The sequence below is a fragment of the Lycium barbarum genome, chromosome 7 (assembly GCF_019175385.1).
Source record: "Lycium barbarum isolate Lr01 chromosome 7, ASM1917538v2, whole genome shotgun sequence".
Taxonomy (NCBI): Eukaryota; Viridiplantae; Streptophyta; class Magnoliopsida; order Solanales; family Solanaceae; genus Lycium; species Lycium barbarum.
Genome location: NC_083343.1, coordinates 14,885,781 through 14,910,714, shown reverse-complemented (window position 1 = coordinate 14,910,714; position 24,934 = coordinate 14,885,781). Strand labels below are relative to the sequence as shown.

General features: G+C 38.9%; 2 long non-coding RNA genes across 2 annotated transcripts; both read left to right on the top strand.

Annotated features, from left to right (window-relative positions):
* Positions 1–11,454: 11,454 nt before the first annotated feature.
* On the top strand, positions 11,455–12,800 carry LOC132603189 (uncharacterized). Its single transcript, XR_009567995.1, has 2 exons — positions 11,455–12,294; positions 12,458–12,800. It is a non-coding gene; the product is annotated as an uncharacterized LOC132603189 (long non-coding RNA).
* An 8,246-nt stretch (positions 12,801–21,046) lies between these two features.
* Positions 21,047–22,103, top strand: LOC132602165 (uncharacterized). The gene is made up of 2 exons (XR_009567633.1): positions 21,047–21,601; positions 21,761–22,103. It is a non-coding gene; the product is annotated as an uncharacterized LOC132602165 (long non-coding RNA).
* Positions 22,104–24,934: the final 2,831 nt, after the last annotated feature.

Here is a 24,934-nt window from a genome sequence, read left to right as displayed (position 1 = left end):
TGCCACTGAATTTACATGCACCAAATAAACAATAAAATCATAAAATTGTCTAAGAAAAAGTTGATATGAGAATCTCAAGTAAACTGAGCATTTAATTACCGTAGATTGACACTAAATACAATGAACAATGTTGTAATTAGTAGCTAATCATAAATTACTTGATTTTCTTTTTATATTAATGGCTCTTTATAAAAATAAATTAATAAAGATATACAAATAAAGGTGAATAAAATACTTCAATTATATTACAATTCAAAAGTTAGAGAGATCAACTTTTTTTTTTTGGTCCTATCTGGTGTCCATCGCCTGCATTAGGACCGTTTAATTCGGCCATAAAACGTTACCACAGAGGTTATACTTTTGAACTTAAAAACACAAAATAAAATAAAAATTAAACACACACCGCAAATTGAAACGTAAAAGATAAAGCATATGGTACTATTTGGTGAGCTCGTGTGGTGGTTATATGTCTACTCCCGTCCTACATAGATTGTTAGAGAGCGACAAAGCATAATACAAGTTAAAATGAAATAAAGCATATATTTTCCTCTATTGCAGCCTAGTCTTTTATATAAAAGTGAAGGTTCCCTTCAAGAAGATTTCGTTGAAAAGTATGACGTGGATCGCCAACAGGGCTTCAGCTTGTCTTTAAGAAAGGGTTAAGCCTAGCTCATTTCGTATGTTCTCGGGCGGAGATTTCTCCAGAATTTGAGAATGATTCTCCTCCTCAAATATTAAGTAAAAATGTCTGTCTTGAACAAGGCCCTTTCTCTCTAATACCTGAAGTTCGAAATGCTCGATGTCGGAAATAGTTCGAAAATGAGAAATATTTACCGTAGAATTGTTTGTTAGAGAGTGACAAAGCATATAATACAAGTTAAAATGAAATAAAGCATATAATTTCCTCTATTGCAGATCTTTCTACTTACATAATACAGGTCAAAAACCACGAAGATCGGTTGTTTCTTTCTTGATCATAAATGATCTCTAGCGCTGTTCTAAATCATATTCACATTTGCATAATTTTCCTTCACTTGCTAGCGGCTTTTTGTTTACCTTCTTTGGGTGTATATCATTGGTGTCTAGGTTGCTCATTGGATTAATTTCTGAATGCCCTTAAATATTGAATATTTAGGGTAGTGGCATGGAAGAGTACTTTGGAAACATTAATACAGTAGTTATTATGGTGATTACTAAATAAATTACTGGGAAAGCAAACAGAAGGAAATAATAGGCTACATGTAAATCTACTAAAGTAAACTACTACGTGAGCTTTCTTATGAAAATGAAACGTACAAACTTTTAATAGAATGTACTAATTGCAAGATAACCGTCACTTTGACGACGGAGAAAGAAGCACGATTAGCAATTGAGAGCTGATTATGCTTTTCAATTCTCTACTATAATGCACAATAACTAATATGTAATTAATTCCTGTAAAGACTTTAAATATGGGTAGTGGGAAAGAAATGAAAAATGTAGACTTTTTGTCATTTTATAATTAGGAAAAATGTTAAAAAAAGGAGAAAAGGGATAAATAGAAATGGTGGCCATAGAGAGGTGTCACATCACCTTGTCTATGCTTAACTTTATATTATATATAGATATAGATTTGGTGGAGACTATGAAGAGTCGTGACTTGTGAAGGCAACGAAAAGTTACAGTAGCATCAGATTAGGAATACAAATAGATTTAATTTATTGCTTAAATATAACAGTGGAAGCAATGAAGAGGTTTGACTTTGTGAGGCAGTGAGGGCAATATTGAATAGTAGCAGTAAATGAAGAAAACAAATAGTCATTTTTCTTCCAAACATTACCTCTCTTTATCCACTATATAGTACTGAACATACATGCAAGCACAAAATGCTAGATATATCATGATCATCATACCATTGAAAAAGCAAAATATAGAAGAAAAAAAAAACCGAAGTAAGATGTCAATCAACTGACCAAATTCTCTTCTTCTCAAAGTTGGAGTTCATACAATTGTTTGGGGTGCTTTGAACATTCACTTGGGTCAAACCAATTGAGAGGATGGTAATTACGGACAGGCCAGTCAATGTATGAAATCGAAGACTCTAAATTTTCCTCCTTTGATCTTAGGTACTTTTTTTTTTTTTTGAAAGACATAGAAAATATTTGGTGTTTAATTATGGAGTTATATAGTATATTTACGTTCAAAATTTAATTTATATATACAAAAAATAATTTTACATATATATATATATATATATATGCAGTATAATTTTTTTATATTCATAATAAAATTTCTGGACAAAAGATATTCAATTAACTACTCTTCAATCAGTGTGGCTCCACCACTATCTATTACAATGTTCATGGAGAGCGACTTTGGGTGATTTCATTAGGCCATAAAGATGGACGTTTTGGTAGGATGAATCGTTTGAGCAAACATGTGAATACTATAGCTATGATTAGCCAACAGAGAACCCGGTCCATCACCAACTGAAGGATCTATATACATATATATTAAAGCTAGGCATTGAAGAGGTGATACGACACCTCTCTTAGGCCATGATTCATATTTATCTATTTTCTTCAATTTTTACTTTTATGGTTGTACTTCACTATCATGGCAGAAATATCATGTTTCGTGTCATTTTTACATCCTATTCTTATGACTTTTATCGCTTAATCTATAATGAAATCATCGTATTTGGGCTTATGTTGTTATATTTCATGTGTATAGGTACGATGAAGACAAACGATGGAAAACCGGGCTAAAAGTGATTGATTTTAGAGCATATGATGATTACACGAGGTGACGAGTCGAAGAGCACAAGTGATAAACTGAAAGAAGAAAAAGAATTAAACTAAAGGTCGCGCTTTTAGTCCGCATCGCGTGAAGAAAGCGGACAGACCAAGCTCCTGACCAAAATTTGTCATCAGGCTTTTCATCCACGATGCGGAAGAAAAGAGGAAGTGCATCAAGCTATCCTTCCGCGATGCGGAAGGAAAGCACAGTGACGGGCAGTTTTTCCATTTCAATCGGGATTAGGTTTACTTATTTTTTGTCTTAACCCTAGACTATATATAAACGTTTTATTAGCTGAAAACGTGTGCTGGGATATTAGGAAGACTTGTAAGCCACCATTCTAATTCTCTCTCTAGGTTTATTTTATTTTTCATCTTTTTCAACCCTAGATTATTCATGAATTCTTCTTGTTCATTGAGAATCATGAGTAGCTAAACTTCTTAATTCTAGGGTTAAGGCATAAGACTTGAAAGTTGGTTTGATGAATTATTCTCTATTCGTTTTCCATATTTTGGGTTGCTTATTTATTCTTGATCTTAATTGTTTGATTATCTGACCAATAGTTGAACACTATATGTGGCGTGTGAATTGAACTAGGGATATGGAATGTGCATGCATAATAAGAATAAATAGGGCTTGTTCGATATAATCGTTTCGCTAATGAGGGTAGGAATATACCCTTTCGCCTTGCTTAGTTGAATACGGAGGAGTAAATGTGTTCTTGTTACCTCTGACGACCATAGGGATATAGGCGTTATAGTAGCATCTACGGGCTTGTGAGCAACTCGGAAGATACTCATAAAGTTATAATTAACCCGTCAACTAGTAACCCAGGAAATAAGATAGGTGGAATTGTCTGAAGATCAACTGGATTGTCGAAAGCCATGATCCTAGAACTTTCTCTCATCTAATAAACCTTACAATCATTGTCGAAATATTCTCAGTCACAAAAACACCCATCACAAATTGTTTACTTTTCAGTTTTAGTTTAGTACAACAAACATCTTGATTTTCACTTTCTTGAATAGTTTCATTGGAATTTGAATTAGTTTAACAGTAGAATCTAAGTCTCTGTGGGATCGATATCTAGACTTAACAGTCTATATTACTTGTACAACTGCGTATACTTGCGTGTGCGTTTGGGAGCAACAAGTTTTTGGCGCCGTTGTCGGGGACTTAGAAAATTTTACTGTTTTTCTTATTTGAGTTTGTTTTTCTATTCAAGTCTTTACTTTTTCATTGTTCTACTTGTGTCACTTCAGGTTTCTCTGGTTTATGCCAAGCACTAGAAGTTCAGGAAAACTGTTAGTAGATCTTGATCCCGAAATCGAAAAAACTTTTCACAGACAGAGAAAAATTGCTGACGAAGCAGCAAGACTTGCTCTTGAATAGGCAGAAAGGGATAGAAACAGAAATGAGGATGAATTGGGTGCAAGAGCAGATTCTTTTGTCCAGTTATGCTAGGCCTAGTCTAGCAACTATTGCTAAGGCTATTGTTAGGCCTGACATTACTGAAAATTTAGAGCTAAAAGAAGCAACAGTGCGGCTGGTGCAACATACGTGCCAGTATATAGGTAAGTCTAGTGAAGACCCGCATAAGCACTTGATGCAATTCGTGGAGTTGAGCGAGAATTTCCAATATAGAGATGTTCCCGATGATTATGTGAAACTGTCTTTATTTCCGTTCTCACTGATTGGCGAAGCAAGGGAATGGTTGATTAATCTGCATGCAGGTTCTATCACTTCTTGGGAGATATTATCTAATGAGTTTATCGATAGGTTTTTCTCACCCAAGAAAACAAAGAAGCTGCGAGGAAGAATTGCCAATTTCAATCAGAGAGATTCTGAATCTCTTCCACACACTTGGGAAAGGTATAAGGGCTATTTGCAAGATTTCCCACATCACATGTAGCCAAAGGAGATCATTGGAAACTATTTTGTAGAAGGTCTTCACCATGAATCAAGGGCCTTGTTGAATGGTTCAGCTCAAGGGCAGATTTTAAACAAAACATATGAAGAGATGGAAACTCTCCTAGAGATGATATCAGAGGGTCACCATAAGTATTATGAGACTAGCCAGGGTTACCACAGAAAGCTATTGGGGTTCTTCAAGTTGATGATGTTGCAGCTATTAGCTGATATAAGGACTCTTACTAATGTTATGATGAGGGTGTTTCCTCAAGCTCAGCAGATTCAACCAGTCCAATATATTCAGCAGGCAGCATGTGTAAGTTGTGGTGAGCCTCATGATTATAGCAATTGCCCATTGAATCCAGAATCTGTCTATTTTGTGAGGTAGCAGAACCGTGGTATTGGAAATTGGGGAAACTATTATGGAAATAATTACAACACTTCATTTGGGAAGCAGGAATTTCACAAGCCGAACAATTATCAGCAACCTCAAGCTCAGCCAGGTAGCAATTTAGAAGAGATGATGAAGCAGCTCATAGCTCAAAATCAAGTAATGCAGCAGTAGAACCAGAAAGTTCAGAGTGAGATGCAGAAATCTATTCACGAGCTTGAGCGTCAGATGGGGCAAATGGCTCTTATGCAGAATGTCAGACCACCGGGTGCTCTTTCTAGTGATGATGAGAAGAATCCAAAGAGTGCAAGGTAGTCACTTTGAGAAATGGTAGAGAGCTACAAGAAGTGCCCCCGAAAAAGAAGAACATAGTAGAGGCAGAACTTATCCCTGCTAAGCGAGCTGAATCAAAGCAGATAGTCGTAGAGCAACATGTAGAGGAAGTGGTTCGACCACCCCCTCCCTTTCCACAGCGACTTCAAAAACAGAAAGTAGATTCGGCTTGCAAGAAATTTCTTGAACTCTTAAAACAGGTACATATCAACATACCTTTGGTGGAGCTTTTGCAAGAAGTTTCAAAATATGCTAAGTATATCAAAGATGTGGTTGTGAACAAACGGCGTTGGACAGAGTTTGAGACTGTTGCACTTACTGAGGAGTGCAGTTCTAGAGTGAGGAGTAAAATTCCTCCAAAGTTGAAAGATCCGGGCAGCTTCACAATTTCGATAATGATTGGCAACATTGAAGTTGGGCTAGCATTGTGTGATTTTGGTGCTAGTATTAATCTGATGCCCACCTTTGTGTTCCGAACGTTGGGCTTGGGTAAGCCTAGGCTAACCATTATTACATTGCAGTTGGTTGATCGATCTCTTGCATATCCCGATGGTATTATTGGGGATGTTCTTGTGAAGGTAGGCCCACTTATTCTGCCGGTAGATTTTGTGATCCTTGATTATGAGGCAGATAAGAGTGTTCCTCTCATCATGGGGAGAGGATTCTTGGATACTGTTGATGCTGTGATTCGAGTGAAAGTTGGGAAGATGTCCACGACAGTTGATGGACAAGAGGCGACTTTTGATGTCTTTAAAGCTACCAAGCTTCCAGCCAATTATGAAGACCTGAAGATAATTTCTGTGGTAGAGCCCGAGCTCACTAATGCAGAGTTAGATCACTTTTTAGTTTCGCGAGACCCTTTGGAGACAACTTTGGTGTATGGGGAAGATTTGATGATTGATGCAGAAGTCGAGGAGTGTCTTAGCATTCTTGACAATTCATGCGCTTATCTACAAGCAAGTACACCGTTTGAGGAGCTAGATAGACTAGAGTCATGGAAGAAGCTGAAACCATCTATTGAAGAGGCTCCAGTTCTTGAGTCGAAGCCATTACCCCCTCATCTTTGCTATTCATTCTTGGGCAGTGGAGACACATTGCCTGTAATCCTCTCTGCTTATTTGACTGATGTGCCGGTTGAACGTGTGTTACGAGTGCTAAGAGATTGAATCCGAGCCCTTGGGTGGACGATAGCTGATATTCGAGGTATTAGTAGTTCGTTTTGCATGCACAAAATCTTATTGGAGAAAGACAGCAAGCCTAGTGTTGAATGCCAGAGACGACTGAACCCGATCATGAAGGATGTGGTGAAGAAAGAGGTGATCAAGTGGCTTGACAGCTGCATTATTTATCCCATCTCTAACAGCAAATGGGTAAGTCCTGTACTATGTGTTTCGAAGAAAGGGGGCATGACTGTAGTAGAGAATGAGAAGAATGAATTGGTGCCTCAACGAACTGTTACTGGTTAGAGAATATGCACTGACTATCGCAAGCTGAACAACGCCACCAGAAAAGATCACTTTCCTTTGCCCTTCATGGATCAGATGCTTGATAGATTGGTTGGGCATGATTATTATTGCTTCTTGGATGTCTATTTGGGTTATAACCAGATCATGATTGCACCTGAGGATCAAGAGAAAACTATATTCACATGTCCATAGGGTACGTTTGCATTCCGGAGGATCCCTTTCGGTTTGTACAATGCTCCAGGTACGTTCCAGCGATGTATGATGGATATTTTCACCGACATGGTGGAAAACTTTGTGGAGGTATTTATGGATGACTTCTCTATTTTTGGGGATTCTTTTGATGACTGCTTGAACCATCTTGATGCCATGTTAGCTTGTTCTTGGGCACAAGGTATCGAGTGAAGGAATAGAGGTTGACAAGGCGAAGATTGAAGTAATTGAAAAATTTCCACCACCCGTTTTAGTTCGGGGAGTGCACAATTTTCTTGGGCATGCAGGATTCTATCAACGGTTCATCAAAGACTTCTCTAAAGTTGCTAATCCAATGTGCAAGCTTTTAGAGAAAAATGTGAAGTTTGTATTTAATGAAGCCTGTCCGACGACTTTTGATGAGCTGAAACGAAGGTTAGTGTCTGCTCCTAGTATCATCGCACCCGATTGGTCTCTGCCGTTTATTTTGATGTGTGATGCAAGTGATTTTGTTGTGGGAGCTGTCCTTGGTTAGAAAAGGGACAAGATTTTTCATCCTATTTACTATGCCAGCAAGACACATTATACAGCCCAGATGAACTATACTGTCACAGAGAAGGAGTTATTGGCAGTTGTCTACGCCTTTGACAAATTCTGATCATATCTTGTGGGCACGAAGGTGATTGTCTACACTGATCACACTGCAGTTCGGTATCTGTTTGTGAAGAAGGATGCAAAGCCGAGGCTTATTCGTTGGGTGTTGCTGCTCACGAGTTTGACATCGAGATTCTTGACCGAAAGGGCACAGAAAATCAGGTAGCAGATCAATTATCGAGATTAGAAGATTGGGAACATGTAAATGAAGCAGTGGCGATTAAGGAAACTTTTCCTGATGAACAACTCTTTGCTCTTCAATCGGCTGAGGCGCCATGATATGCAGACATGGTGAACTTTATAGTAAGTGAGATTTACCCCTTGGTGCTAATCACGAGAAGAAGAAGCGGAGTTTGCATGATATTCATTTCTATGTATAGGATGAGCCCTAGATCTACAGGATTGGCATAGATCAGCTGATCAGAAGGTGTATCCCAGAGGAAGAGGTCCCCACGATTCTTGAGAAGTGTCACTCATCACCCTATGGGGGACATCACATGGGTGACAGAACAGCTGCGAAGGTACTTCAGTCCGGGTTCTATTGGCCTACTTTGTTCAAAGATGCTTATGAATTTGTGCGAGCCTGCGACAGCTGCCAGAGAACCTAAAATATCTCCAAGCGTCATCAAATGCATTTGAAAGGCATCTTAGAGATTGAACTATTCGATGTATGGGGTGTCGACTTCATGGGTCCCTTTATACCGTCCAAGGGAAATAAGTATATATTGGTTGCTGTAGACTATGTCTCGAAGTGGGTGGAAGCCATTGGACTTCCCACCAATGATGCTAGTATGGTGGCAAGATTTCTGAGAAAGAACATTTTTACAAGGTTTGGTACCCCTCGAGCTATCATCAGTGATATAGGTATGCACTTTTGCAATCGACTCTTTGATAAATTATTGCTCAAGTATGGGGTGAAACACAAGATAGCGACTGCTTATCCTCCTCAGACGAGTGGTCAAATGGAGGTATCGAACAGAGAAATTAAGAGGATTTTGGAGAAGACTGTGAGCATGAGTAGGAAATATTAGGCACTGAAGCTTGATGATGCTCTGTGGGCATACAGAACAGCTTACAAAACTCTAATTGGCACATCTCCCTATAAGCTCGTATTTGGTAAGGCATGTCATTTACCAGTTGAGCTCGAGCATAGAGCATATTGGGCAATAAAGAAGCTGAATTTAGACATGGTTCAAGTTGGAGAAAAGAGACTATTGCAGCTGCACGAGTTGGAAGAATTTCACTATCATGCCTATGGGAACGCAAAAATCTACAAGGAGCGAACGAAGAGAATTCACAACAAGCGCATCCAACCTCGCGACTTTGTACCCGGCCAGTTAGTCTTGTTGTATAACTCCAGGCTGAATATTTTTAAAGGGAAGTTCAAAAGTAAGTGGTCGGGGCTATTTGAAGTCGTTCGGGTGACCGCACATGGGGCGGTCATTCTTGATAAATGGGTAGAGGGTCAAACACTATTTTGGAGAGGTCATCAATCCGGAAAAGACCTCGGTGGATCTAGAGGAGGCTTGAGGAAAGCCTATGTCGTGCCGCGACGTTAAATCAAGCGCTTCTCAGGAGGCAACCCATGTGACAAAAAATAAAAAAAATGAGAAAAATACAAAAAGTGTCGTACCACGACCTTAACTAAGGCGCTTGTTGGGAGACAACCCAATTTTTTTGTATGATATATGTCACGTTGGTTTATGTTGCAGGAATTGGGCGAAAAAAATAATAATATAAAAGTGCCCAGTGATTTACCCATCCGCTCCGCGATGCGGGCCAATCGCGCGTGAATGAAAAGAAAAACGCCCAGTGAATTGCGCATTGGTCTCGCGATGTAGACCCATCGCGCAAAGGCATATGGGTGACTGAAATGCTAAAATCAGGTGTTCCTCCCGCGATACGGAGGAATCGCCTGATGAGAAAAAAGGGCAGAGCCCAGTGATCAGCTCTTTGGACCCGCGATGCAGACCAATGGCGCGAGTCGACCCGGGTTTGTATTTTGTTTTCTTATTTATGTTATAACCCGTGGCCAACCCCCCCCCCCCCCCCCCCCCCCAATTCCTTCACAAAGCACTCCCATCAACTCACACACATATTCTCTCAAACAAAAATCCCCATCCCCATTCCCTTTATAATAAAAACAACTTCAAGTTGCTCCAATCCATCCTCCATTAACTTCACAAGGTGAGTGGGTTCATCTTTCATTTTTTTCCCCTTTCCCCCTTGTTCTTGATGTTGGTAAGTTGTAAAGTTGGGTTACGGGTATGGGAGAATTTTGGGCAGGGATTGGTTTTGCTTGAGTTGTATGAGTTGTTTATTGCAAGAATATGACTCCCATTGCACAAGAGAGGGTTTCCAAACCCACCATTGTTGTCAAAAGCTAAGGGACGATTCTATGCCCACAAGGTATTTGATAAAAGTCCTAAACCAAGTTTTTGTGGAAATTGTGAAGTCTTGAGTAGCAATGGAACATTAAACAAGCATAGGAACCCTTGTGCATCTCCTCTCACCATAAAATTCGAATTGTGATGGAGAATTAGAAAGTTGTGATTTTTCACCCCAAGCCTTACAACATGAAGTTGCTTACTTTGTGTTTTTGTTTACTTTGTCATGCAGGAGTAGTTAACTTCTTTGATTTTGATTTTTGTAATGTAGTTTGAAGTAAGTGTGGGATTAATTCCCCAATTGTATGCGAAAAAAAAGGGATCAAGGTTGAGGTCCAAAAAAAAATTGACAGGGGCCACGCACTCTAGACTTAAGTACATGTAATATGATTAAGTGTGGGGTTGTGCTACGACTTCCTTTAGTTATTGACCTATACTTCTCGTTTGGTAATGTGTTGTTTTGCAGGAAAGATGGTTCACGCCAAGTCCAAGGGCAAATCTGTCGCCTCCTCCTCCCAAGGCACAAAAACAGGAAGAGCACAAAACCCGTCCAAAGCGACAAAAGGGCAACATCCGGTAAGGGCAAGCATCCGGCGGTTGCTATTCCTCAGGCGTCTAAAAGGAAGCCCCACCCCCATCTGTCTGGGGACGGGGAGAAGTGGTATGCGAGATTCGACACCTCGAAGGGTTACAATCATGAGCGAGCGATCAGTCAAGTCCCTTTGAAGAGAAATTTTCGGGACATATACAACCGCATAGTCGCCATGGGATGGACGTCTGTGTTTGAACAACCGGGGCCAGTAAATATTGATTTGGTCATGGAGCTTTATGCTAGCATTGAAAGCTGCAGGAATCACGATTCTGTGTTCGTTCGGAAAAATTGGGTGCCATTGATGGCTTCGACTTTGTGCGGGGCAATTGGAGTCCCGGATGTGCCTAGTGAACCCTTGCTAGAATTCATCAAAAGGCCTGATTATAGGGCTATCCGGGAAACTCTTTGTGGAGCCAATTCTAAAGCTCAATGGGCACGATACTCAGGGCCGCTTCGAAAGCATCGGAGCACGAGCATGAGTAATTTTTGTAGAGAAGCCCGGGTTTTGTAGACACGTAATTTTGACCCTCCCCTTGTGTTTCATCTTATAGTTTTAAATATTTCTTTTAATTTTAATTTTGACGTGTTAGTTTTATTCTATTTCATTTTTAGTAGGTTTGTTCGTGAAAATGAAAAAAAAAGGACAAAAAATATTCGCTATTTTCAGAGTATAAATTTTGTGTTTTAAAGAAAGAAAAATTACAAAAATATGCTTTATAGGTTTTAATTTTGCTTAGCCAGTCATTTATTTTAACCTTGTTTTTTTTAGTTATCTAGAAATAGTTATTAAATATTTTTTATTTTTTTTATTTTACATTTTTATAAAAAAAAAAAAAAAAGTAAATGGAATTACACCACCTCATCACAAAATGACAAAACTTCATAACAAATCTTATCAAAATGGGAAGGGGTCACGTTTTTGGAAAATTTTATTGTTAGGGGGTGGGTCCCACATAAAATAAAAAATAATAAAAAAAAGGTGGAAACACGTGAAAAGAGGGGAGCATCTTTCCGTTTTAGGGGCTCCGGCTCCATTTTTTTTCTTTGATAGAGATAAGCATACACAGATAGAGACAAAAGGAAGCATACACAGATAGCGGGAATTTTTCTGGATAGGAGGGATTATTATAAAAAGAAAGATGATAGATCATCTTCTTCATTTTTTTTCCCCACTAAAAACCGTGACCCACCACCTCCACCACCTCCATTCCTTTCCACCATCTCCCTCCACCCCATTCACCACCGTTAAACCATCCCTTTCTGCCTGATCCACCACCGTTTCTCAACCACCACGTCACCAACGTCGTAACCCACCTGAAACCGGTCACCAAAAAATCATAAGACCACCATAGAAAAACACATACAACACCAAACAGATCCTTAAACCCCCCATTTTAAACCAGCACCAAAACCCAAAAACTCGAAAACCCGTCTCCATTTTCTCAAAAATCGCCCGCTCAACTTGAGCAAAAGAAAAAAAAAGAGTTAAATGCTGTTAAGTTAGTCGATTCATCGTCTGTTCGTTGGGATTTCGCGTTGAGGTCATCGGATTCCGGTCAAGGCGTCGCGTCATTTGTTCCGTTCGATTGGAAGGTCCATTTCAATCCCATTACTATTTTTAATATATTGCACATTTGAAATTGTTAAAATTGTTGAATGTTTACTGATTTTGTTCTCGTTAATGCATATGGATTATGGAAATTAGAATCATCGTTGGTAAAATTGATTTTTTTTTTTTTTTTTTTTTTTTTTGCAGTTTTGGGTAAAATTAATTCAAAAATGGAGATTTTGATTAGGGACACTGGGGCTGGTTATAAATTCAGATTAATATCTCATTGAAGCTTTGTTTTACAATTAAGGCCCGTAGGCAAACGTTAGGGTCATTTAATTTGCGTGTGTTTGCTTTTTGCTCGCTTTTACATATTATGTATTCATTCTCGGGTGGGATGTCCCGGAAGAAAACTAAAATGTAAAAATGGAGGCCGCGGTTACGGTGATAAAATTAGGGGTAATGTCGTTTTCTTTATACTCTTCTCTGTTTGGATATTCTGCTTTGTTGTAATTAATGGAGGTCTTGTTAATTTAATTATTCGGTCGTATATTTGCTCAATATATTTTTTTAAAAAACAAAAGAATCAGGCCAAGACTAACGGTTAAGGACATACTTATTAATTAATTGTGAGATGAGTGAGACGAAATGCGAATTATTTCAAATCTCGTTGTCCAAGGAAAAGAAAAGAGCGGAAAAACCAAATTTTAAGGGAGCGAGATGGGTTGCGAATTTATTCAAAACCCGTTGTCAAAAGAGTGAAAATTAATAATAACCAAATAATAATAAGTCTCGGATTTTAGAGACAAATAATTGCCTTTAACGCTAGACGAGCTTTAGGCATGTTTTAAGACGTTTGTTTCGATTAAGAATGCGGTTACGCATCTTATTTCGAGACCCTTTTTTAATAACTCAAGGATGCGGTTACGCACCTTGGCTAAACTCGTTTTAATAATTAATCTTGTTTCGAGTAAGAATGCAGTTATGCATCTTATTTTGAGACGCTTAAAAGATCCGGAATGCGGTTACGCATCCGAGTTAAAACCAATAAATGTTCAACAATAAAAGTACGAGCAAATTAAGGCTCAAATACATAATATATTCAAAGATTAATTTAAGCTAAGTATAAGTCGATAAAGCGACCGTGCTAGAACCACGGGACTCGGGGAATGCCTAACACCTTCTCCCCGGTCAACAGAATTCGTTACCCGATCTTCTGTTTTCGCGGACCATAATAAAAGAGTCATTTCCTTTTGATTAGGGATTCATAAGGTGGCTTGGAACACCAAAACTCAATTCCAAGTGGCGACTCTGTAAATAAAATAATCCCTTTTCAAAACCGTCACTTCAAATGGAAAAACCCTTTAATAATAAAAACCTGCGCATAGATAGCGCGGCGGCGCAAAAAAGGGGTGTGACAGCTCTGGCGACTCTGCTGGGGAACCTACCAGATTTCGAGCTTTGTGATATTGCCCTATACTTGGCTTTTATTATCATTATTTGGGTTTATTGTGTGCTTTGTTGAGCCTAACGTGCTAACTGCCGCTCATTTACCGCTTTGATATTGTTGAACTGTATTATAAACTGTTTTCTCTCGCGCACCCCTCTGAGTCTCTGAAACACTTCACACACAGTCACAGGAATGCAGTTATGCATCCTAACTTTCTGTCGAGATAAAGCCGGAGCGTCTTGGCGCCCGGTGAAGGATTTTAGTCACACATGTTAGGCGGGACAGGATAAGCAATGAAGTCGGAATAGCACTGCTACCGACAGTATTGCCCCTCCCCGGCTCGAGTTGTCCGCTCGGGTGACCCAGTCTAGACACCTTTTCCATTAGGTTTTAAACCTAGCAGAACTGAAACGCAGACATGATTATCCCTAGTAGGATCCGCTTATATGCATCACTTGCATTTGACTTAGTGGGACTCGACACAGGGGTCGAGTCTGTCTAGGACAGGTATCCTTTTTTTTGACCGACCTGTGCATCTCATGTGCTATTTGCAATATTATTTTTAAGGCTTGCGTGATTGTTGATCGGCTTTAGGTTAACTAGTGAAATAGAAGAGAGAAAAGCATTCATCTGACTTTTTACGCACCCATTTTCCTTAAACCTCTAATTTGTCTGGCTCTTGCTAAAAATAAGAAAAGAAGAGTTCAATTCGAGATGAGTTTATTAATTTATTATTATTATTTTTTTTTTTTTAAAAAAACAACTTAGCAGTCCAATCTGGACGAACTACGCACACCTGATTCCCGTCCCTCGGGGCGACGATACGTAGGCAGCCCATATCGGGTTCGGTGATCCTTATTCAAAAAATTAAAAAAAAAAAAAGTGTTTTTATTTTGTATTAGAAAATCCGAAAAACAAAGGAGATAGTTTTTTTACTTAAAAAAAAAGGAGATTTCTTTTTAACTCCCTATCCAAAAGAAAAAGGAAAATGCAAAAAGATTTTACTTTGAGTAGTATTTTTTAGCGGGGTTTCTTTGGAGGAAATTTTATAATCAAAATCCAAAAAAAAATAATTTTGTTTTCAAGTTTTTGTAGTTTTTTTTTTCTTTTTTCTCTTCCTAGATTTCAAAAAAAAAAAAAAGAGAAAATTTGAAACAATTTTGTTGATTACTTTTCGCCGAAACTTCCCGAACTACGCAAAGATCTGATTCGTGTACCAGCATGATACGTAGGCAACCCAAGTCGGGTTCGATCGAATTATTTTCAAAAAAAAAAATCCAAAAAGACTATTGAAAGAGCGGAGAATAAAAAGAGTGGAAAGAAAAAGAGAGATAATCATAAAAAGAGAAAAAAAAGATGAGTGAACCGAGAGGCATGAAAAGCAAAATGAAAGAGAGAAAGGCCAAATCAAATGAAAATGGGGATGATGGAAAAATGACATTGTTACCCTTAGAATCATTCTAGAACTAATAATCGTGCATATGTGACTTGCGCGCGGTTCCCTAACTCAATCGTTTTTTTTATTGATGATGTTTGATTTTAGAAGGTGGTTGGTTTGTGGCTTTAAAACTGGCGACTCATCCTTACAACACAAGGTCAAAAACCAAAAAGGCAATGGCGACCAACGAGGACACTGGGTTGGTTGACGCTAGCGTTCAAACACCGTTGGTTGACCAAAACTCGAGGTTAGCCGAAGAAGTGAGAATGTTAAAACAACACATGGCAAGCATGTATCGGGCTTGGACGACTGGTCAGGCACCACCTCCACCGCCACCTGGCTTCCTCGACATTTCCCCTAATATGTCGACCTCAACCCGAGCTCCACTTACTGTGCCTGGTGATCCATCTAACAGTGGGCCCTTGTTCCAAACCCCTGATGCTCAACCCTATACTCCAGAACCGACTTTAAATGTCTCTAACCCATATGGTTATAACCCTTACCTTGAGCCTCCCGTTAACAGTGAAAAACTTGATAAGACCGTGGATGATGAGGAAATGACTAGAAAGATGAAAAACTTGGAGCAATCCATAAGATACTTGCAAGGTCAGGAAAGTCATAAGAGTGTTTCATACAAAGACTTGTGTATGTTTCCTAATGTTCACTTGCCCTCTGGTTTTAAGGCTCCAAAGTTTGACAAGTATGATGGGCATGGTGATCCTGTGGCCCATTTAAAGAGGTATTGCAATCAATTGAGAGGAGCTGGAGGTAAGGACGAAATGCTTATGGCCTACTTTAGTGACAGCTTAACAGGAATAGCCTCGGATTGGTTTGCTGATCAGGACGTCATTAAGTGGCATATTTGGGATGACATGGCTCAAGAGTTTGTGCGATAATTTCAGTATAATATAGACATTGCTCCAGATAAAATGTCCATGACCAAGGTGCAGAAGAAATCTACAGAAAGTTTCAGGGAATTCGCCATTAGGTGGAGAGAGCAGGCTGCTAGAGTAAAGCCTCCAATGGCAGAAGGTGAGGTGGTGGATACTTTTCTCCAAGCCCAAACTGAAGAATACTATCAACACATGCTCCCGGCACTAGGCAAACCGTTTATCGAGGTCATTAAGATGGGGGAAATAATAGAAGAAGGAATCAAAACAGGACGTATCATGAGTTTTGCTGACATGAAAGTAAATGCTGAAGTAACTCAAAATGGTTCCGGAAGCCTGAGCGACATGAGGGAAAATGATGATGTAGTCATGATTATACCAGAATCGCGACGAGGTGTGAGGGGTCGATCTCGCTCATATACCCAGCCACAACCTCAAGTCTATTCCCAAACTCCATACACTCAACCTCAACATTACTTCCCTCCACAAGACCCTCAATATTCTATGCCACCTCTTCAATACTTTTCCTGTGGTGCACAGCCATATGCTCAACCACATCCTTACCAACAATGGTGCGAACCAGCTCCACGAGGTTCTTACCCCCCACAAGCATATCGACCTCGTACCAGCTCCAACTTTCGACCTAGGCCAGAATACAAGAAAGAGAGGCAACAGAGAAAGGAGGCCTCTGGAAAACTTTCCGGGCTATCAGTCTCAGTTCCAGAAGTTGATAAGGATGAATTGGTTAAAGGGACCCAGAACTTGTTTGCTGAAAATAATTTGATTGAAAATGATAATGGTTCAAGTAATTCTTATGTGCAATTTAGTGGCTAAGATGACAACTTTGCAGTTGGGAAGTCACTCCTCTCCCCTCTAGGAGGGAGTCTTGGTAGTGTGTTTTGATGTTCTTTCTGTTATCCGGGTTATTCTAGGGTTGTAATCTAGAAATTTTTTGCTTGTTTTAATAACCACAACCCTTCTATCATTTTGTTTAATAATAAAAAAATAAAAAAAATAAAAGAGTTTTTGTTTTGTCATTTCCTAGTATATTTTCTCTAATTTTTCTTTTGTATAGTTCTTTTTAGGCTGGTTCTATTGACATGACATGCATGCAGATATTTTTACCCAGATCTTGAAGGCCAGTTTTAATTACACAAGAAATGCACCCAAAGGATTGAAAATGGTAAAGAAAAACATGGGAGGAAATAGTAGAGTACTAAAACATTTTGAGAGTAAGTTGAAGTCTAGTTTGAATGAAACTAAGGCGAGCACTTTGGAACCGTGAGAATGGTACTAGCGTATAGCAAAATGTTCATCCCAAGTGATTTGAAGTGGGTCAATATCAAGAGAAGTCAAAAAGCAAGTGCTCTCCGATTAACTTGAGTCATCCATTGTAAATATTATACCGTATGATTTTCACTTCTCATTCTAGAATCGCATGCTTTGTACTTGATATTTTAAAGGATTGGTATGACGAAGACATTTTATTCTACTATCTGAACATTGTGTCACCCTTTGCTAGCCCTTTTGAGCCTTAGTTTTATTTTCTTTCATATCCCTCTTTTGGAATCAAAGTGCAGTACAAAAAAAAGAGTCGGAAAAGAAAAATGAAAAGGTAAGGAGAAGTCAAAATGAGGAGAAAAGAGTCGAAAGAAAAAATGAAAAAAAAATGAAAAAAAACACATAAAAAAAAAGAAAAAAAAACGAAGAGAAACACACAAGAAATGAGCCTCATGAACTACGTTCGACCTGATTCTTGTTTCGGCAGGATACGTAGGCAACCCTACTGCAGGGTTCGGTCCAACCAAAGAAAATTCAAAATTTCCCCGTTTCGAAGAAACTGGGACAAAAATTATTGTTTTCTTTTGAGTCGATTCCAAACGTTGTAAGTCTTATCCCTTATTACTTTTGTATTATCTTTGAGCCTCTATACCATCCTTTATTTCCAACCCTATCCAAAAGCCATGTTACAACCAAAAGAAAGACCTTTAGATCAATCTTTGAGAATGACAAGTCAAGCATGCTTTGATGGGGATTATCATACAAGGAATAATGTCATGTTATTTATGCAAGGAATGAAAACTCAGAAGTGAAAGATGAGAGAGTCTTATTGGTGAAAACCCTCACGGGCACCATAAGGCGATAGTGAGTTGAGAGAATTGAAAATGAGAGAGTCTTATTGGTGAAAACCCTCATGGGCACTATAAGGCGACGGTGAGTGAGTGAAAGAACCGAATAAGAAATTCTTATTGGTGAAAACCCTTACGAGCACCATAAGGCAATGGTGAGTGAGAGAAAGAACCAAATGACAGAGGCTTGTTGGTGAAAACCCTTCGTGGCATCACTAGCCGAAAGAGGTTCGATGATAGCGATGTAGTTTTGGAATTTGGAAGTCTAAGTGTATGACACGAGTTGAAGGTTAGGTTGGTTTGAATAGGTCAGGCCGCTTAATCCAAAATGCATGTCATGATCATTGGAGTCGGCTACCACATTCAGAAAAGTGTCATTTCTTAGTCTTTCCCCAAGAGGGACGTCTCTTATTGAATACTATTTCTTTAATTTCTACATCACTTTTTTCCTTTTTCTTTGTTTCTTGAGTCAGTCCATGTCAAAACGAGCAAGAAGGGACTTCAAAATCTGCTACCAATTTCTCTAATTGCATAAAGCAAAACCTGGCAAGATCATTAAAGTGACAGGATTCAAGCAAAAGTTATATGCACAACAAGTTTGTTGACGATTGACAGACATTTGGATTCATGGTTAGCTCAAAGGTCCGGTGATGGTTGAAATGCGAGTACAATACATTTATTTTGAGGTTCGAGGTTTGAGATGTATGGAAAAGGTTATCGAGATAGGTTGAAATCAGAGTTGAATGGGGCAAAGATCCTCAAAGCCAAAGCCACAAACCAACCACCATGCTTTTAAACTCACAAATTTTCTTTGTTTGAAACAGGAATAGGTGTTATCTTCAAATCAGAGGCTTCAGAGCCGAATATTCGAAGGGCACATTTCCCCAAATTGCCAACACTAAAAGCAATGGAACAACATAGGTTTGCAAGCAACAAAAATTAATCAATTTTTTTCAATTATTTATATTGTAACCCCTAGGAGATGCACTTCCTAGCCTGGGTCTTTCATATTTTGCTGTTAGGAGACACACTTCCTAGCCTGGGTCTTTCATATTTTGCTGTTAGGAGACACACTTTCTAATTTGAACCTTTACTCCCAGGAGACGCACTTCCTAGTCAGAGTCTTTCAATTTTAAACCCTAAGAGACGCACTTCTTAGTTTGGGTCTTTCAGGTTTTTCTTTTAGGAGACGCACTTCCTAGTTAGAATTTTCAATTTTACCTCTAGGAGACGCACTTCCTAGTTAGAGCGTTTGATTTTACTTTCATAATTGAATTATTTTATGATTTTGCTAACACTCACAAAACTTTTCCTAGTGCAAACTGGGGTAGAAAATTTTGTTCGTGTTGTTTGTCTTTGATGATTTGCAGGACCCGCCTGAAGAATGGGAAGAAAGCCAGGACCCGCCTGAAGAATGGGAGCAAGTCAGGACCCGCCTGAAGAATGGGAAGCAAGCCAGGACCCGCCTGAAGAATGGGGAGCAAGTCAGGACCCGCCTGAAGAATGGGGAGCAATTCAGGACCCGCCTGAAGAATGGGAAGCAAGTCAGGACCCGCCTGAATAATGGGAAGAAAGTCAGGACCCGCCTGAAGAATGGGAAGAAAGTCAGGACCCGCCTGAAGAATGGGAGCAAGTCAGGACCCGCCTGAAGAATGGGAGCAAGTCAGGACCCGCCTGAAGAATGGGATGATCAAGAACCCGCCTGGAGAATAGGGCCACCTTTCAATTTCAAGTTCAGGAACCCGCCTGTATAATAGGGACATCTTTAAATTTCAAGTTCAGGAGCCCGCCTGAAGAATAGGGTGTACTTTCAGTTAGAAGTAGCAGGAGCCCGCCTGAATAATAGGGTCAACATTCAAACTGCTTTTCAATTTCAAGCTGAGGAGCCCGCCTGAAGAATAGGGTGTTCTTTTCAGTTGGTTCATGTTCAGTCAGAAGTAATAGGAGCCCCGCTTGGAGAATAGGGATGGCTTTAAATTTTAAGTTTAGAAACAAGCATGAAGATTCAAGTCAAGATTCAAGAGAACCTGCATAGATAGGGTATTGTACTTGTATTTTCTTTGTAACTTTTATTTTTCATTTTGATGTAATAACAGGAGCCGCGGACCGGAACCTCGACAGGACCTTAATCGACTCCCCAACTCAGTATGTTTCATCACCCATCTTACCTCTTCAACTACACGAGACCTGATTCTCTTATAACCCGAGATATGTAGGATTCCCAAGACCAGGGCTCGGTCACATTTTGTTCCATTCCTTTCTCTTCCTTCAAATAATGGTCGGGTCCAAATTTGCCTCGTTGTCTACGTCTTTGTCTGAGAACGCTTCGCGTCCCCAACCAAAGAGGGACATGCTGTAGACACGTAATTTTGACCCTCCCCTTGTGTTTCATCTTATAGTTTTAAATATTTCTTTTAATTTTAATTTTGACGTGTTAGTTTTATTCTATTTCATTTTTAGTAGGTTTGTTCGTGAAAATGAAAAAAAAAGGATAAAAAATATTCGCTATTTTCAGAGTATAAATTTTGTGTTTTAAAGAAAGAAAAATTACAAAAATATGCTTTATAGGTTTTAATTTTGCTTAGCCAGTCATTTATTTTAACCTTGTTTTTTTTAGTTATCTAGAAATAGTTATTAAATATTTTTAATTTTTTTTATTTTACATTTTTATAAAAAAAAAAAAGTAAATGGAATTACACCACCTCATCACAAAATGACAAAACTTCATAACAAATCTTATCAAAATGGGAAGGGGTCACGTTTTTGGAAAATTTTATTGTTAGGGGGTGGGTCCCACATAAAATAAAAAATAATAAAAAAAAGGTGGAAACACGTGAAAAGAGGGGAGCATCTTTCCGTTTTAGGGGCTCTGGCTCCATTTTTTTTTTTCTTTGACAGAGATAAGCATACACAGATAGAAACAAAAGGAAGCATACACAGATAGGGGGAATTTTTCTGGATAGGAGGGATTATTATAAAAAGAAAGATGATAGATCATCTTCTTAATTTTTTTTTTTCCCCACTAAAAACCGTGACCCACCACCTCCACCACCTCCATTCCTTTCCACCATCTCCCTCCACCCCATTCACCACCGTTAAACCATCCCTTTCTGCCTGATCCACCACCGTTTCTCAACCACCACGTCACCAACGTCGTAACCCACCTGAAACCGGTCACCAAAAAATCATAAGACCACCATAGAAAAACACATACAACACCAAACAGATCCTTAAACCCCCCATTTTAAACCAGCACCAAAACCCAAAAACTCGAAAACCCGTCTCCATTTTCTCAAAAATCGCCCGCTCAACTTGAGCAAAAGAAAAAAAAAAGAGTTAAATGCTGTTAAGTTAGTCGATTCATCGTCTGTTCGTTGGGATTTCGCGTTGAGGTCATCGGATTCCGGTCAAGGCGTCGCGTCATTTGTTCCGTTCGATTGGAAGGTCCATTTCAATCCCATTACTATTTTTAATATATTGCACATTTGAAATTGTTAAAATTGTTGAATGTTTACTGATTTTGTTCTCGTTAATGCATATGGATTATGGAAATTAGAATCATCGTTGGTAAAATTGAAATTTTTTTTTTTTTTTTTTTTGCAGTTTTGGGTAAAATTAATTCAAAAATGGAGATTTTGATTAGGGACACTGGGGCTGGTTATAAATTCAGATTAATATCTCATTGAAGCTTTGTTTTACAATTAAGGCCCGTAGGCAAACGTTAGGGTCATTTAATTTGCGTGTGTTTGCTTTTTGCTCGCTTTTACATATTATGTATTCATTCTCGGGTGGGATGTCCCGGAAGAAAACTAAAATGTAAAAATGGAGGCCGCGGTTACGGTGATAAAATTAGGGGTAATGTCGTTTTCTTTATACTCTTCTCTGTTTGGATATTCTGCTTTGTTGTAATTAATGGAGGTCTTGTTAATTTAATTATTCGGTCGTATATTTGCTCAATATATTTTTTTTAAAAAACAAAAGAATCAGGCCAAGACTAACGGTTAAGGACATACTTATTAATTAATTGTGAGATGAGTGAGACGAAATGCGAATTATTTCAAATCTCGTTGTCCAAGGAAAAGAAAAGAGCGGAAAAACCAAATTTTAAGGGAGCGAGATGGGTTGCGAATTTATTCAAAACCCGTTGTCAAAAGAGTGAAAATTAATAATAACCAAATAATAATAAGTCTCGGATTTTAGAGACAAATAATTGCCTTTAACGCTAGACGAGCTTTAGGCATGTTTTAAGACGTTTGTTTCGATTAAGAATGCGGTTACGCATCTTATTTCGAGACCCTTTTTTAATAACTCAAGGATGCGGTTACGCAACTTGGCTAAACTCGTTTTAATAATTAATCTTGTTTCGAGTAAGAATGCAGTTATGCATCTTATTTTGAGACGCTTAAAAGATCCGGAATGCGGTTACGCATCCGAGTTAAAACCAATAAATGTTCAACAATAAAAGTACGAGCAAATTAAGGCTCAAATACATAATATATTCAAAGATTAATTTAAGCTAAGTATAAGTCGATAAAGCGACCGTGCTAGAACCACGGGACTCGGGGAATGCCTAACACCTTCTCCCCGGTCAACAGAATTCCTTACCCGATCTTCTGTTTTCGCGGACCATAATAAAAGAGTCATTTCCTTTTGATTAGGGATTCATAAGGTGGCTTGGAACACCAAAACTCAATTCCAAGTGGCGACTCTGTAAATAAAATAATCCCTTTTCAAAACCGTCACTTCAAATGGAAAAACCCTTTAATAATAAAAACCTGCGCATAGATAGCGCGGCGGCGCAAAAAAGGGGTGTGACAGGTTTGGTTGCGCCTTCTAAATGCTAGAATCATGCCACTTGATCACTTCTCAGAGGTACAAAAGGACAGAGTGTGCATAGTTTACTTCTTGATGACAGGGCAACCGATGAACATTGGGTATTGGATGATGAAGGAAATTCGAAGAGTGCGGGCTGGCAAGTCTAAAAGGCTGAGTTATGGGAACACTCTCACTGCTTACTTAATAAGGCTCGCTGAGGGGATGGCATACTCTACTGATATAGTGCTTGAGAAGCCCACTGGCGCACTCGACATCTCAAACATCATGGCCCCAGCGAGTGCATCTGGATATCATTTGACTTCAGCAGAGGAGCGGTCCACCCAATCCACAGTGCTAGCCCAGCTTCACACGTTGCGGGTGAGCATTTCAACATTGATCTTTCGAGGGTCTTTATTCAGACCCCCCACACACCACATTCTCGGGCACTTGTGGGTGAGGTGTCTCAATTACCTGAGGATGAGGATGAAAATTCGGCTGATCGAGTAATAACTGCATTCGAAGAGGGGGAGGAGGTAGAGTCTCTAATGCAAGGCGACGATAATTAAGGAAAAGAGGACGCCGAGCTAGATGATGGCGAGACTGATGATGAGGACTACATCGATGAGGACGACTAGGCCCTAGTGGGCCCCAAGGAGTATTTCTTACCTTGCTTGCGCTTTGTTTTTTCAAACATATATGTATTGAGGGCACTGCATAATTTTAAGTATGGGGTGGGAAGTACATCCTTGGTTTTGTAATAACATTTTGAGGTTGCGGATGATGATTAGTATGCCTTAGGATTTTTTTGGGTTTTTAGTAGTTTTGAGTCTTAGTGTCGAAAAAAAAATTCAAAAAGATTTTATTTTCCTTATTTTTCTTTGATAACTTCTTAAATCCCTCATTAGTAGGCATTCATCATCCACCCCCTTTGGTTTTCTTATGGCCTCGATTCTTTCTCGAGGGGGGGGGGGGGGGCTTTGAACCGAGCGTAGGTAGATTTGTTTTTCCTGATGACGGGTGGATGACAACCTGCTTGAGGGAAAATTAGTCCTTAGGATAGGTGTATTCAAATGCTAGGTGCACGAGTTAGGTGAAGTATTGGCATATGAGTGATCTTGATTTTTTTTTTTTTTTTTTTTTTTTTTTTTTTTTTTTGTGAAAGCATGCCTTGAAATTGTATCACTTTTCTTGAAAGCACTTGAAAATGGTTTTTGTTTGACTCGTTATGATCCACTTGGCATTGTTGTTTTTTATTGTTATTTGATTCGAAGGACAACCGGATCCCTCTTACGTTGATTGTGTGCCATGTGTGTGTAAGGTTTTGCATTTGTATCCATGTTTGGTATTGACGTCTAGAACTTGCCTTGTGTGTTCGCGAAGCGAAATGAAGTTCGATTAAGCCTAGAAAATGATAGAGGCATTTCTTTGATTAGTCACTAAAAAAGCCTAAAAAGTTATCCTACCAACTTGTAAATAACACCCTAGTTAACCCTTTTGAGCCTTTAGCCTTTTCTTTGATAGCAGTTAATTAGCCTTTACCCCTTCATTCTTTAAAACTTGATTTTTTTTTATCCAAATACTCTATGAGCACTTTAATCATTGACATATATAATGGGAGTTGGGATGTGAATGGAAAAGGGGAATTTGTTATTAATTGTAATCTAGGAAGACTATGGGAGCACTGAATGAAAAGAACTAATTCACTTGTTAGTTGGGAATTGAAAAAAAAAAGGAGAAAAGAAAGAAATCTGAAAAAGACAAAAAAAAAAGAAGAAAAAAAAAGGGGTTTCCCTTCTAACTTGTGTGACTTTTAAAAGAGTGGTGCTTAAATAAAGAAAAATGGGTGAATTGGGAGAAATTTAAAGGATGGTTGGTGTTGACTAAGGGCTAATGAAGAAATTGTGCAAGAATGATAGAAGTATATGTATTAAAGTGCTTAGGGAGGTTAGTCACTATTATCCA